The sequence below is a fragment of the Cryptomeria japonica genome, chromosome 3, assembly GCF_030272615.1.
Source record: "Cryptomeria japonica chromosome 3, Sugi_1.0, whole genome shotgun sequence".
NCBI classification, from domain to species: domain Eukaryota; kingdom Viridiplantae; phylum Streptophyta; class Pinopsida; order Cupressales; family Cupressaceae; genus Cryptomeria; species Cryptomeria japonica.
In genome coordinates this window covers 310,673,536-310,688,414 of record NC_081407.1, presented here as the reverse complement: position 1 = coordinate 310,688,414, position 14,879 = coordinate 310,673,536, and positions in this window count along the sequence as shown.

Genomic DNA, 14,879 nt, shown 5'->3' with positions numbered 1-14,879 from the left:
GAATTTGGGTTTCAGGTCCTTGTAAAACTTGTTTATCTTAATCAAAAACTTATGTAATTTATTTTCTTTTCTTTTTTAAATTAGTAAAATTATGGTAGACTAAATTAATCTTAAAATGTTTCAAGAAGATAGGATAAATTTTATTTATCTAAAGTTTCAATGTATAATTTGTTTGAAATGTTTGGCTTATAACTAAACCCTAGCATTTGTTTATTTTCATTATTTTGGCTCTGCATAATTATTCTATCAATTTATGAATGGGGTAAATACTTTGGCAAATAATTTATAGGGAAAATAATAAGCATAAATTAAAACCTAAAATAAAGAGTAATTACTATTTTATTTTCATCGTGATTCATTGTATAATGTGTACTATAAATTCAAATAAAATTGGATCTTATGAAGGCTTTCTAGATCGATTTGGCTTTGATACCTATTGCAATTCACCTTTTCATCCAATGTAAATAGTTTTAAAAGTAAGGTAATTAATTTATCATTTACTATAATATTTTTACGTAATATTTAATACACTTAGAAAAGTAAACTATTTAATGTAATAATAGATGAATTACTGACAAATTTATATTAGATAAACATTTAAAACATAACAATATAAAATTTATAAAACAAATATATTCAAGGATGAACTCTTATAAACATTAATGTCGATGCTGCCGCGGGAGCATAGAAGAGGGAGACAAGTGAGTGACGAGGGAAAAAAACCCGACGACAGAGAAGAGGGAGACAATCAGTGGGTGAAGAGGGAAAAAAGAGTTTTAATATTAGGAATGTGAGACATTTAAATAATTAAAAATATAAATTAAATGTAAAATATGTGTTTAAGACGAAATTAAAGTTTTGTCTTTAATTAACGTCTTAAAACACCCCCCTATGTAGTATTGTGTGCTCAAGGGCTTTTCTCTCCATTATTTATTAGTGACTTTAATGAATAAAAGTTTTGTAACAAAATATTCATTGCAACCATCATTGAATGTGACAATGCTCATCCTATAGGCAAAGCTCAATAAGAAAATGGTATTCATTATTCTATACCATCTGAAATTTAATGTGTGTTCTTCATTGTTATCCATTTAGCGTGTGCCAAACTATTCGTCCAAAATTAAGATAAATAAATGAAGAGAAGCTTTGAAATATTGCAATGATAGCTAAACTATTATATGTAAAGAACTATTATGTTGTTTATTACCATTTAAGGTTTTGGAGGTTCTAAATAATAAATAACATGTCAACTGTTTAAACTCTTTCAATCTGGGAGAGGGTCATATTGTGGCTAGGTTTTTGTTATAAAAAAATTTATTTAAAAATGATAATGTGAGCAAATATTTGTTGTAAAAAAAGTTCATTTTTTAATTTATTTTTGTTAGTCGAGGGTATCCTTGCGACCGAGAACCCATTTGGGGCGAACTAACGCAAGACTAATCCCTAGAGCACAAGCCAGACCCATAGATTGAATCTAGGCCTCTAAGTCAAACCAGAGACCAATGGGGAGCAAACCCACGGTTGAAGCCAACTCCACCACCCTTTCGGGCTTTGTTGTAAAAAAAATATTTATAATTTATAATTTTATTTTTTTAATTTGTAAATATTGTACTAAATTGGTAGAAGGAAGATTAGAGTTTGAGAATAAAATATTTATAAAAAATAGTACATATGAATGAAATTAGACAAAGAGATATCAAATACACATTCGCTTTTGTTAAATTAATGATATGACATAAACTAGCTTCATTTGTACATGTTTGAAATTATGTTTTTTTAATTTAAGTATATATATGAAAGAAATCATATTAATTGTGACTAATGTGTATCCTTTTAATAGTCACATACATTTCACATAACAAGATATAACTCTTTCAACACATATCCTCTATATCAACCATTTCAATGAAACAACGAGCATTCTTCCAAATACCAATATTTCTACAATAACTTGTAGTATAGCCATGTCTAATTTTAGTCCATGCAATGTCTATAATATTTCAAAATATATTATAAGGCTACTAATTAACAAAAAAATGAAACAATACAATGAGTAATATTCAAATTTATACATTATGTAAAATATAAATAATTAAAATTCACCCAATCAAATCCATTTAATAATTTTATAATCATGAACATAAAATAAATTTAAATTAATCCATTAATTCAAATCCATTCCCTAATTCCATATTTTAAAATGCATCAAGAACCTAACTTCCTTACATTAGCCAAGAAAATGTAAGTACATTTCATATCATCCAATCAAATGCAACAATGTACTTATCAATAGATATCAAGACAATAGTTTTAATTTGAAAAAATGTACTTTTAGGATCAAGTGGACACTTCAAATCAATATTTTTTTGAAAAAATTAATTCCTTTCAATTATAAAAAAAAAACAAATTGATCAAGAATTTAAGGATGATGTAAACTAATGTGTTATGGTATTTTTTATATAAATTGAAGTTGTAAATTTAAAAATATAAGAATTATTTCTATCATTTTTTATTTTATTTTTTATATTTATTTATTTATTAGCGATATATTTTGTAACACAACTTTCATTACAAATGGGTAGGTTGTAACTACTTCAACACTAGTTTGAATGAGTGTCATATAGGTTAAAGCTACATTGTCAAGAATTCTTATCAATGATTATAAAGCATGTTATTTTTATACCTAAATGTGTGTAGATACACATTGAAGGAATGATAGGTGGGTGAAAATCACTCTTCATCAACTCATGTGCATGACATTGGAAAATGAACATGTTATACATTTAGAAATGAGTTTGCACTATTATTGGTACCATATTAAATAATAACAAGTAAAGTATAGTTATATTTGTCTTATTTGATGATTCTATTATTTTATCGTTAATGTTAGTTTAATGGGACATTGGTGATATCTATTGTAAACCTACATAATGGGTGACTTGTTGTGGCCATGGAATTTAAGTCATAGTTAAATCAATTTCAATAAGTAAGGTGTACATGACTATGAAGATTGGTATATAAAGAATGGTACTTCAATAAATTGTAAGGATTAACTAGTAAATGTGTACCTGATGGCACAAATATGGACCTATCTAATAAAAAAATCAACACTTAAGTTGAAAAATTAAAGATTGCATCAAGGAAGAATACTTATTCAAGAGTATATTTTTAATATTTACCCTTTTATCTTATAAAATTACCCAAAATTGGTTAAATTAGGGAAGAGGGTACTACTTGAGATGCATTGACCATGGTCTATAAAAATAAAGAAAATGGTCTATAAAATTCATAATTTGAGGGGCCTAAAGAGGTAAAAATGTGAAAATAATAGGACATAAAGCAATTCAAGTATTATTAATAGCAATGAAAATAATAATGCAACTTCCTAATAAGTTGATTTGGCGTATTCCAATGGGGGAGACTGTCACATAGCCATGGGTAACAAAGAGAGGGCTTGAGGGAGGATTCCTAAAAGAAAATAAATTATCTAAAGACCCTCTCTTATAATAGGAAACCACACTTTCAAATCACATGTGGAATAGTGAGGAGGAGTGAGAGGTGTCATTAGTAATCATGGATGGATTTTCCCCCATTTTATTTTTTAGTTTCACATAAGAAGGCGACAAAGGATATTTCTAAGAAAAAGTAAGATCTGAAAAACACCATAAATGATGGTCCAAGGATTTAATGTTGCCATAATTATAATGGATGAGGCATAATAATATTGTATGTAAGGGGTTAGGGAAATCAAAAGTGCAATCAAATAGGTTCTTTACACATCAGTGTTTCCATCAATTAAAAAAGAGTTGGAATCCATCAATGAAAATTGAATCAGTCTTCAAGATATAAAACTTAACCTATGGAACTATTTATGATATTTGAGATATGGTCAACTTAATTTTTATGAGGAACTTACTCCTTTGTTTATCAATAATTTTTTTTTAAAAATGGATATGCTTCTCCAAAAAGAAAAGAAAATATTTATAAAGTGTACAAAAGAAACACTAAAATGTGATTTGTTTTCTTGCTATATAATAATAATAAAATAATTAGGCACATCATTTCAAGAATCAGGGAACAAAAGACAATGCATCATTAATTGTCATTATCTTTTTTATTCATTAAGACATCTTCAATGTTCCAATAGGGAAATCGAAACATCATTAAAATATTAGTTATGTCTACAAGGGAATAGGGAACCAATAAATTTTATAAGGAATTTGCTTATTAAGGCACAATGAAGACATGAGGAGTGAATGTAGAATGAGCCTAAAATAGTCTGGATGATGGGTATGAGATAATCAAGGAAGATCATTCTCCTTGAAAGATTCTTTAATAACCATCAGGCTTGAAACCTCTTTGGTAGTAGTTTATTGCTTTAGCATAGTATGTCACATACTTTATTTTCAACATGATGAAAATATTATGATCGGTAATCAAATAGACTCCAAAATAACTAAGGATTTTAACCAATCATGGAATGAAGAGAATTTCTAAATATGGGTAATTGATTATGGTTCTTAGTAGCATAAATTGTTTTAAATTCTGATAGGAATGTTTCTAAATATCTAAACATGGGTGGAGTGATCAATATGCTTGATATTCGGTTGAGGTTATCTGGTATAGGGTCAAGGATCAAGGGTATAGGTTTAATGGTTGAGGATATAAGGTATAGGGTTTAGGGTTGAGGGTATAGGGTTTAGGGTTGAGGTTATTGAGTTTACATTTGAGGGTATAGGGTATAAGGTTTAGGGTTTAGGGTATAGCATATAGGGTTTAGGGTTGAGGGTATTAGTATAAGATTTAGGGTTTAGGGTTATAGGCATAGGGTATACTAATAGAGTGAAAGCACAATACTATATCACATTTTAGGCCAACTTATCAACACAAGTGAATTTATGTATTTCTAACTAAAAAATAATTTTAGTCAAACATATGGTCTATACAGATTCATGATAACTAAGTTATTTATGTGCCACAACTTTTCCAATTGGAAGTGTCTACTAAATGTATATTTTATATGGATATAATTACCAAAAATTTTGTTTTTGAAAAACTCAATGTTTCAACAAATCCTACTCTTATAAATAATATGTTTTTTGAAATGTAAAAATACCCTTTTATAGATCTACAAGTGAATAGTCCAAAATATATAGCTTTTAATATTTTAATTATTATTTATATTTTATATTTTATTTTTATCGAAAGTAGGTCATTAGCACTAGAATATAAGATTGATTATATTTTCAAGAAAAAACACTAAAATTTATGTGAAAAATTTGAAAAAAATATGATGCACTAGAGAAAAGAATTTATGTCAAGATGGTATGATTAATTTCTAATTTGGATAAATAGTGAAGAAAAAAGGTGGTGCCAAATGGAAAGAGTTATATTTCAGTACACACAACTTTTGAAATTTATTGAAAATTATATATTTATAAAAAATACTAAAAAATATATCCATGCACTTAAGTTTCAAGTTATCAATATACACAAAAATTTGAAGAAAAATGGAAAAATTTACTAAATAAAGTGTGGCGCCTTGTGTAACATCAATTTCAACATTATTTACTTTATAAAAAGACTAGACTCAAATAATTTTTAATTTTTAAAAAAAAATTACAAACATAAAATACACAAAAGAATATGTACATTTTATTAGTTTGCATCATTTCAAAATTTAAAACATATATTTCACTTTCTATTGATTCAATTTAAAAAGTTGAATCAACATTGGCCATTTCCTTTATAAATGTGTGACACAACTTTGTACTTTTATAGGGTCAAGGGTCAAGGGTCAAGGTTTTATGGTTGAGGATATAAGGTATAGGGTTTAGGGTTGATGTTATTGTGTTTACGATTGAGGGTATAGGGTATAAGGTTTAGGGTTCAGGTTATAGTATATAGGGTTTAGGGTTGAGGGTATAGGTATAAGGTTTAGGGTTTAGGGTTGTGAGCATAGGGTATATTAATAGAGTGAAAGTACAATAATGTATCACATTTTAGGCCAACTTATCAACACAAGTGAATTTAAGTATTTCTAACTAAAAATTAATTTTAGTCAAACATATGGTCTATATAGATTCATGATAGCTAAGTTATATATGGGCCACAATTTTCCAATTGGAAGTGTCTACTAAATGTAAATTTTATATCACTTTGGATCTTATTACCAAAAAAATATTATTCTTTTGAAAAAATTGATGTTTCAACAAATCCTACTCTTATAAATTTTTTTTTTTTGAAATGTAAAAATGTACCTTTTTATAGATCTACAAGTGAATATTCCAAAATATGTAGCTTTTAATATTTTAATTATTTTTTATATTTTGTATTTTATTTTTATTAAAATTAGGTCATTGGCACTAAAATATAAGATTGATTATATTGTTAAGAAAAAACACTAAAATTTATTTAAAATTTTTGAAAAAAATATGATGCACTAGAGAAAAGAATTTATGTCAAGATGATATAATTATTTTCTAATTTGGATAAATAATAAAGAAAAAAGGTGGCACCAAATAGAAAGAGTTATATTTCAGTACACACAACTTTTGAAATTTATTGAAAAATATATATTTATAAAAAATAGTAAAAAATATATCCATGCGCTTGAGTTTTAAGTTATCATTATACACAAAAAAATTGAACATAAAAGGTAAAATTTACTAAATAAAGTGTGGTGCCTTGTGTAACTTCAATTTCAACATGATTTCAACAATTATATTATAGTGTTTACTTTATAAAAAACTAGACAAATCATTTTTAATTTTTAATTTTTTTTAATTACAAACATAAAATACACAAAAGAGTATACATTTTATTAGTTTACGTCATTTCAAAATTTAAAACGTATATTTCACTTTCTATTGATTCAATTTTGTAGCATCCTAAAATTGCACCCCTTGCAATTTTGGCTGCAATTTGGGCCCTCACCTTACCGGTCTCATTCCCTTGCTTGATCAGGACCTGTTTATGCCTCCCTTATGCAAACAAGCTTCATTTTTTCATCTTCCACCTTGCATAGCCCCCTTGTCCTGTCCCAATTTGGGGTAGGACCATGCCCTGGTCCTCCCTAATTGGGCCATATTTTGGCCCCTAGGCCCTATCCCAAGTATGAGTGGGAAATTACTTCCCCATGTCGACCTATGCTATAAAATTAAACAACTGACGACAGGCAAGTATATAAGGAGATTTTCACCTATCATTTTCCATCCATCAATCATACAAAAATAGCATGACAAAGTGGAGAAGGCAAGGAGATTACATTCAATAATTCATCACCAAGCATTCTTGAAGGCTGCATATTCTAAATCTATCCATTGGAGCATAATTACATCATTCATTTGCAAGCATGTGTGTGTGTTATTTTTTTGTCGTGTTCATTCCATTTCATACAACATATGTGATTACATCTAAGAAGCAAAGCATCATCATCACCTATTGCAAATTTGAAGGTGTACTTTTCCATCATTTATTTCAAGTATTTGCAGTATTTCATTCAAGGTTGATTCCAAATTGGCGTTTGACTTAGGCAAGCCCCTATTCCCAACCCCTTTCTCCTTATTTCTGTGTGTAGGAAGCAAGTGCACAGTTGTACTTATGAAATTAAGCTTTATTTGCAAAGACAGAAGAACCCTTTTCAATGCACGAAAAGTTCGGAGGACCGATAGGAGGGTGACCTGGTTCGGACACACAGTCCCTACAACTTTTGGCAGATTTCACAGAGCAGCTCCGAATCATCTCAAACTTATCAGATCTAGGTGCATGACTGAATCCCAAATTTGTAGCTCACTGTTTTAGCTTACTTTGTCTTCAATTTCAACACTTTACTTATTTAACTTACAAAAGAGGGTCAAACATAATCAATCTACTTAATATTCAGTCCTTGCATCATTTAGGATTGGATCTAGTAGATTCATCCCCTCTTTTGAATGTAAAGTTCTCTAAGTGAAAATCAGCTTAGTGATTTCCCCCTTCCATATGGTGAATAATTTGCTAAGCCCAAATTTTCCACTTTACATTTTGGTAAAATCGACTCCTTACACCATTAATTATATTTTTTGTTTTCAGATCTGAGTGTATGCAATTTAAAAGTCAAATTTTCATTTACAAGTTTGATTTTCTTGCAAATTTTAAAAATTTAGAGGTTAATTTCACTGAAACCCTAATTTTTAAATTCAAAATTGAGCTTGTGATTAATTATTTCAAATTTGAACATTCATTCAATTTACAAATTCAAATTTTCATCTACAAGTCAAATTTCATAATTAATTTTTAAAATTAAGTGGTTAATTTCAAAAACCCTAATTTTAAATCTTTCAAATTGAGCTTGTGGGTTGTTTAAATTTTGAATTTCCCTCTTCAAACTTGATTGCTAATTCAAATTTAAATTTTAAATTTAAATTTAAAAATTAAGTGGTTAATTAAACAAACCCTAATTTCTAAATTTAAATTAGTCTTGTGCATTTTCCAATTTTTCAAATTCCAAATTCAAATCCTAGATCTATTTTCAACTTTAAATTTTCAATTAAGTGGTTCTTTCCACAAGACCTTAATTTTAAATTTAATTCTCTTGTGGACAATTTCAAATTCTAAATTTTAAAGAATTAAGAGGTTATTTAACAAAGCCCTAATTTAAAATTAAATTTTTATTGGATATATTCAAATCTTCTAGTGGGTAATTTTAAACTTAAATCAAGAGGTTATTTACAAGGCCCTAATTAAAAATTTAAATTTTGTAGAAGGTTGCATAAATTTTTAAAAATTGAATAATCACTTTTCTAAAAATTTTAAATTATTCAAATTTCAATTTTCAAATCTCAACTTTCAAATTCTCATTTTCAAATTTTCATTTTACATTTTTCAAAATTAAAAAAAAAAAAACAAATTTGAATCTCATCAATTTAAATAAATTAAGTGGTTTTATTTATAAAATCCTAATTTATTTCAAATAATTTGCTTGGATTTAAATTTAAATATTCATCATGGCAATTAATGGATTTGATCTATTTGTTATTTCACATATGATTACATTGCTTTTTACGTACATTTATTATAATTATGTGTTGGATAATTACTTCTTTCACTTCATGTTACTTATTTTCATTCATAGCACATGGACATATTGCATTTTTTGGATTTCCAAGTTGATTAATTTTCATATATTTCATCTCAAAGCTTTCATTTTTCATATATGTTGTGTTATGGTGATATTTTTGGGAAAATACATTTCATACGTAGATCACCTCAAAGGTTTTGTAGATCCTAATCCTAAAGATGACAATGAGAAACCTAATACATGTACCTCTCCTAGGCTATCTAATGTGAATGAAGAAAGAGCTAATACTCCTATCAATGATCTCTCTAATGGAGAGTAAGCATTGAAGAGAAACATGGCCCCATTTTCTTCTCATACACATACCCTTGCGCGAGGGGGACAAGGAAAAAATATTGATGTTTCTATCTCTCTAGATCCTCTTTATTCTCCTAGAGCCTATCTTAAAAATCAAAGTATTTGTAGAGAAGATGATGTCATGCATTTCATTCATGATCTCTCTCCCCATCTAACATTAATTAAAGATGAGGCCTTAGATGATAAGGATCTTCCTTCCCAATCTACAAAACAAGATGTGCATGATGAAAGAAAAGAAATTCCTCCTCTGCAAGATATTCCTTCTTCATCTACTAATACTTTCATTCCTCCTAAACATTCTTACACTACAAATTTCAAAGAAATTTATTATCATGTTCCCCCGCCTTCTCAATTAAAGGATTCTTATAGGAGTGGCTTCAATGTAATATCAAAACAAGAATTTAGAGGACAAGGACATGGAAAATTTGAACAAGGAATTCAAGTCCCTATAAACCCTCCTGCACAAATAACCACAGATGGCCTAGGAAATGATAATAAATCTCCTATGGATGAACTCCCTAGGATTCAAGACTTCAAAAATCATCTTGCAAGACAACAAGCCATTAGTGCTCGCAAAAGAACTTCTTCTTCAAAAACTCCTTTTTGTTCATTTCATCAAACCTATGATCACCATGCCGATGATTGTCTTGATTTTCAAAATTCAATAAAGGAACTTATCGATAGTGTTAAAGGTAAAATCATGGATGACAATCCTTCTTCTTCTAATAACAACTCTTGTCCTCAATCTTAAAAGAATAAGCCTACAACTATTAATTATCAAGAAAGATTAGAAACTAGAATCTTTTGGAGATTGAAGTATGATAAGAACATTGTTTTCCTTTCTTTAGACCTAATTACAATTATAAGCATAAGAAAGGTGATTTACATTGTCTTTTCAGTAATTCTTATTCTCATTCTCTTGGAAAGTGTAAAGCATTTAAGGAATTTTTTCAAGAACAATATGACTGTTCTCGTATATGTCTTTCAATAGATCTTGCTCTCTTTCTAGGTGAAAAGGTAGTTCCTTAGCACTCATTTCCCCCTCATGTTGCTTCTCACCCTATGACATGAGTAGTGAACTTAATTAGGGACCTTCTTTGTCATTAGAGGTGGTTCTTCTTCAATTTCAAATATCGTGGCATAGAAACATGATTTCCCCTCTTTCTCTTTATTTTCTAAGGTTCCACTATTTTCTTTGTGATTGCATTAATCATAACTTGATGTCCTTTGTTGCATGGAATTATCCTTCATGCGATCAAATATTTGTTCCTTAGACAGGATCTATTCCTTGCTTGAAACAGTGCATCTATTATGAATAATCTCTCCTTAGAGAACTTTTGTCAACCTTCTTCTTTGTCTTTCTTTCTCTTTGAGAATTACCTCTTCTTTTGTGTTGTGTTATTCATCACTTGATGCCCTTTCTTGCAGAGAGTTATCCTTCATGCGAGCACATGTTTGTTCCTTTGTTAGGATCTATTTTTTGTTTGAGACGGTTTGTATCTTATGAATAACCTCTCTATAGAAGATGTACAATTTTCCTCTTTGTCCTCTTGCTTGGGGGGCAAGGATGGCTTTTTCTACCTCTTTCTATCAAATATATCATTATTCCATTTAGGGGCTGCATTTTTCATGTGTCGATATCCTTTCTTTCAATGGTATGTCTCTTATGAATAATCCCTCCTTGGGGGAATATGTGATCTCTCTCTCTCTCTCTCTCTCTCTCTCTCTCTCTCTCTCTCTCTCTCTCTCTCTATCTCTCTCTCTCTCTCTCTCTTTGAAGATTACCACTTGATGTGGGAGCATCCTTGGTTCTTGGCGGTCTTGTATTGACCAAAAACATTTATTTTCAGTTTGTTTCTTGTTTTACAATTTCAACATTTCTTTCTGCATTTTCTTGCACTTGCTCATCGAATCTTGTGGAGCTGGATTTTGCTTGTGGACATGATTATCTTCCTTACCCCCAAGTCCACAAAATGTTTGGATCTTTTTCCAGCAACTTATCGCTTCCGGATTCCAAGACAGTTTGTTGGCTTAGAACACCGAAACCGCTTGGACCTATTCTACTATTGGCAAATCTTGCGGATCCTTTTCATAGCTTGTGAAGCTTCACTTCCTTGTTTCCAATGTTCCTTGGCATGTGGCAAACCTTCCCTTTGGTCTGCACTTCATCCTTTGAATTTTTCAGAGGATTTTCTTTGGTGGAGGCCGACCTGGTGGTTTTACACATTTCATTTTGTTCATCGGCATTGGATTCTTCTTGGGTTGACGTGGATCCCTCTAGATCATATAAATTAATATAATTAAGCTTGTAGAATTTATTTTTTAGAACATATAAGATCTATCTTGAGATTAAGAGATCTGAAGCTTACCGATACTATAATTGAGCTTGTATATATTCAGGCTAGTGAGCCGAATCTTGTAGCCTGCATGTTGTCAACATATTGTTTGGTTTTCATGATATAATTCAATCAGTTCTACATTGCCTCCATCATCTTCTCTTATTTTAGTTGTGTTTTACTCTTGATGCATGGTCCAGTATGATCTCCTTGAGGTCCCTCCTAACTATAATTACACCACCACTTCTTTTGAGATGCATTTTACATAAACTAATGGCTTTCCTTGCATTGGATATTCATTCATGTGAGTTTATTGTGCATTTCCTTATGCTTAATCTCTTATTCAAAGATTGTGTAATACTTCTCATTGTCCTTACACGTGGGGAGAAATGATTGATTTCTCCTCCTCTCTCTCCCCTCTAAGGATCTACTTTTCCTTTGTGGATTGGTGTTTGTTCATGTTTGGTGTCATTCCTTGTGTGAAGTTATTGTTTGCTCAAGGATTATCTCTTATAGAAGAGATGTATGTCCTCGGCTACAACCTCTTCTTCACTTGGCAATGTATATCTATCATAAATTTACCCCTCACGTTGGGTCAAAAGTGTGTCATCCTTTATCAAGAATCCCTTTCACCTAGTAATAAGAGGAAGGTATGAATTCTTGTTCTCCTTCTTTTCTTTTGGTAGAAGATGTATGTTTGTTCAAGATACCTCCTCTTGGGGGTAGATGTCTTTTGAGAAAATATCTCTTCTCCTCCGAGGATCCCCTTTACACATGTTGCAATATATCCCTTTTTCAACTATCTTATCCTTGCTTGAAGAGTATTCCCTTTCTCGCTTGGATTTATGGCATTGTTTCCTAAAGGATATCTCCTTGGTGTTGAAGGTAAGTTATCCTTGTCTCTAGCTTCCTTAAGACATCAACATAAAATTATGTTGACATCTTAAGGGGGGCACCCACATCGCTCCCTTTGTACCATATTGTTCTATGCTCTTGCATATCATTTTTGCATGTCTTAAACGGGGTGTTCATTCTCGGAACCAAAGTGAAAACTCTTAGAGAGAGATGCTTCACTCTCGAAACTAGACACAACATTTTATATGTCTTAGATGGGGTTACACATCACTGAAACTAGAGAAAATACTCTTAAATGGGATGGACTCGAAACCAGGCATGTATCTTCACCACTTGGCATTTATACATTTGCGCACATACAATCACCCTTTGGCATTTGTATTTACATGACATGTCTTAAACAAGTTGGAGCACACTCAAAAACAAAGCAAAGACTCTTACACGGGGTGATATACACTTGAAACTAGACATCACTTGCACACAGACATGAGGATGGGTGGAAGTAGCTAAAAATAACTAGACTACTCTTACCCTCCTCTCCTCATGGATCACCTAGATAAAAACATCTAGGGGTGAGTATTTCATGCTCTCTCTCTCATCATTCTTCTCACAGATCACCTAGATAAACACATCTAGAGTGTAATCATGCTCTCTCTTCTTCCTCTCATGAACTCGTAGTTTTTTTATTGATAGTTCATGGATGATGCTTTATTTTCTCTTTTATGTGATCACTTGTGTTTGTGAGATGGAATTTTCCAAGAATGATATTAGTTGTTGAGAGATTTTAGTTTCGAGGTCTCTTCGGCTAGTTGACTTGTGGTCTTGTTTTGGTGTTTAGTTTTTGGGTCTTGTGTGCCTTTGTGTCTTTTCCTTTGTTTGTCTTTTGGTCTTTATTTGTCTTTTTGTTTTTGTCTTGTTTTGTGTGCCCTTGCATATGTTTGAGTGAGTTAAGATCCTAAGATTGGGGGCTTAGTTCCTTGAGATTAGTGACATCTTATACTCCTTGTGATTTTGCTCTGCATTCCTCATCTCTTTTTCTTCTACTTAACAGTGAGTATTTAAGTAAGCTCATACTCCCGCTAAAGTGGGGACTAAATGTAGCATCCTAAAATTGCACCCCTTGCAATGTTGACCATATTTTGGGCCCTCACCTTATCAGTCTCATCCCCATGCTTGATCGGGACTTGTTTATGCCTCCCCTATGCAACCATGCTTTATTTTTCTATCTTGTACCTTGCATAGCCCCCTTGTCCTGTCCTAATTCGAGGTAGGACCAGGGCGCCATGCCCTATTCCTCCCTAATTGGGCCCTATTTTGGCCCCTAGGCCCTATCTCATATATGAGCGGGAAATTACTTCCCCATGTTGGCCTAGGTCAGAAAATTAAACAATTGATGACAGACAAGTATATAAGGAGATTTTCCTCTCTCATTTGCCATCCATCAATCATAGAAAAATAGAATGACAAAGTGGAGAAGGCAAGGAGATTACATTCAGACATTCAACACCAAGCATTCTTGAAGGTTGCATATTCTTCATCTATTCATTGGAGCATAATTACATCGTTCATTTACAAGAATGTGTGTGTAGGAAGCAAAGCATCATCATCATCTATTGCAGATCTGAAGGTATACTTTTCCATCATTTATTTCAAGTATTTGTAGTATTTCATTCAAGGTTTATTCCAAACCGGGGTTTGACTTAGCCAAATCCCTATTCCCAACCCATTTCCCCTTCTTTAGATTGTGTTTAGGAAGTATGTGTGCAACTATACTGCTGGAATTAAGCTTTATTTGCAGAGTTCAGAGGACCGTTAGGAGGGCGACCTAGTCTGGACATATGGTCCCTGCAGCTTTTGGCAGATTTTGCAGAGGAGCTTTGAATCATCTCAAAATTCTCAAATCCAAGTGCACAACTAAATCCTAAATTTGTAGCTCACTGTTTCAACTTACTTTGTCTTCAATTTCAGCACTTTAATTAGTCAACTTACAAAAGAGGGTCAAACACATTTCAAATACAATTAATATACTTAGTATTCAGTCCTTGCATCATTTAGGATTAGATCTAGTGGATTCATCCCCTCTTTTGAATGTAAAGTTATCCAAGAGGAAATCAGCTTAGTGATTTGCCCTTTCCATATGGTGAATTTTCTAAGCTCGAATTTTCCACTCTACAAATTTAAAAAGTTGAATCAGCATTGGCCATTTCTTTTATAAAAGTTTAACACAACTTTATACTTCTATAGGGTCAAGGGTATATGTTTTATGGTTGAGG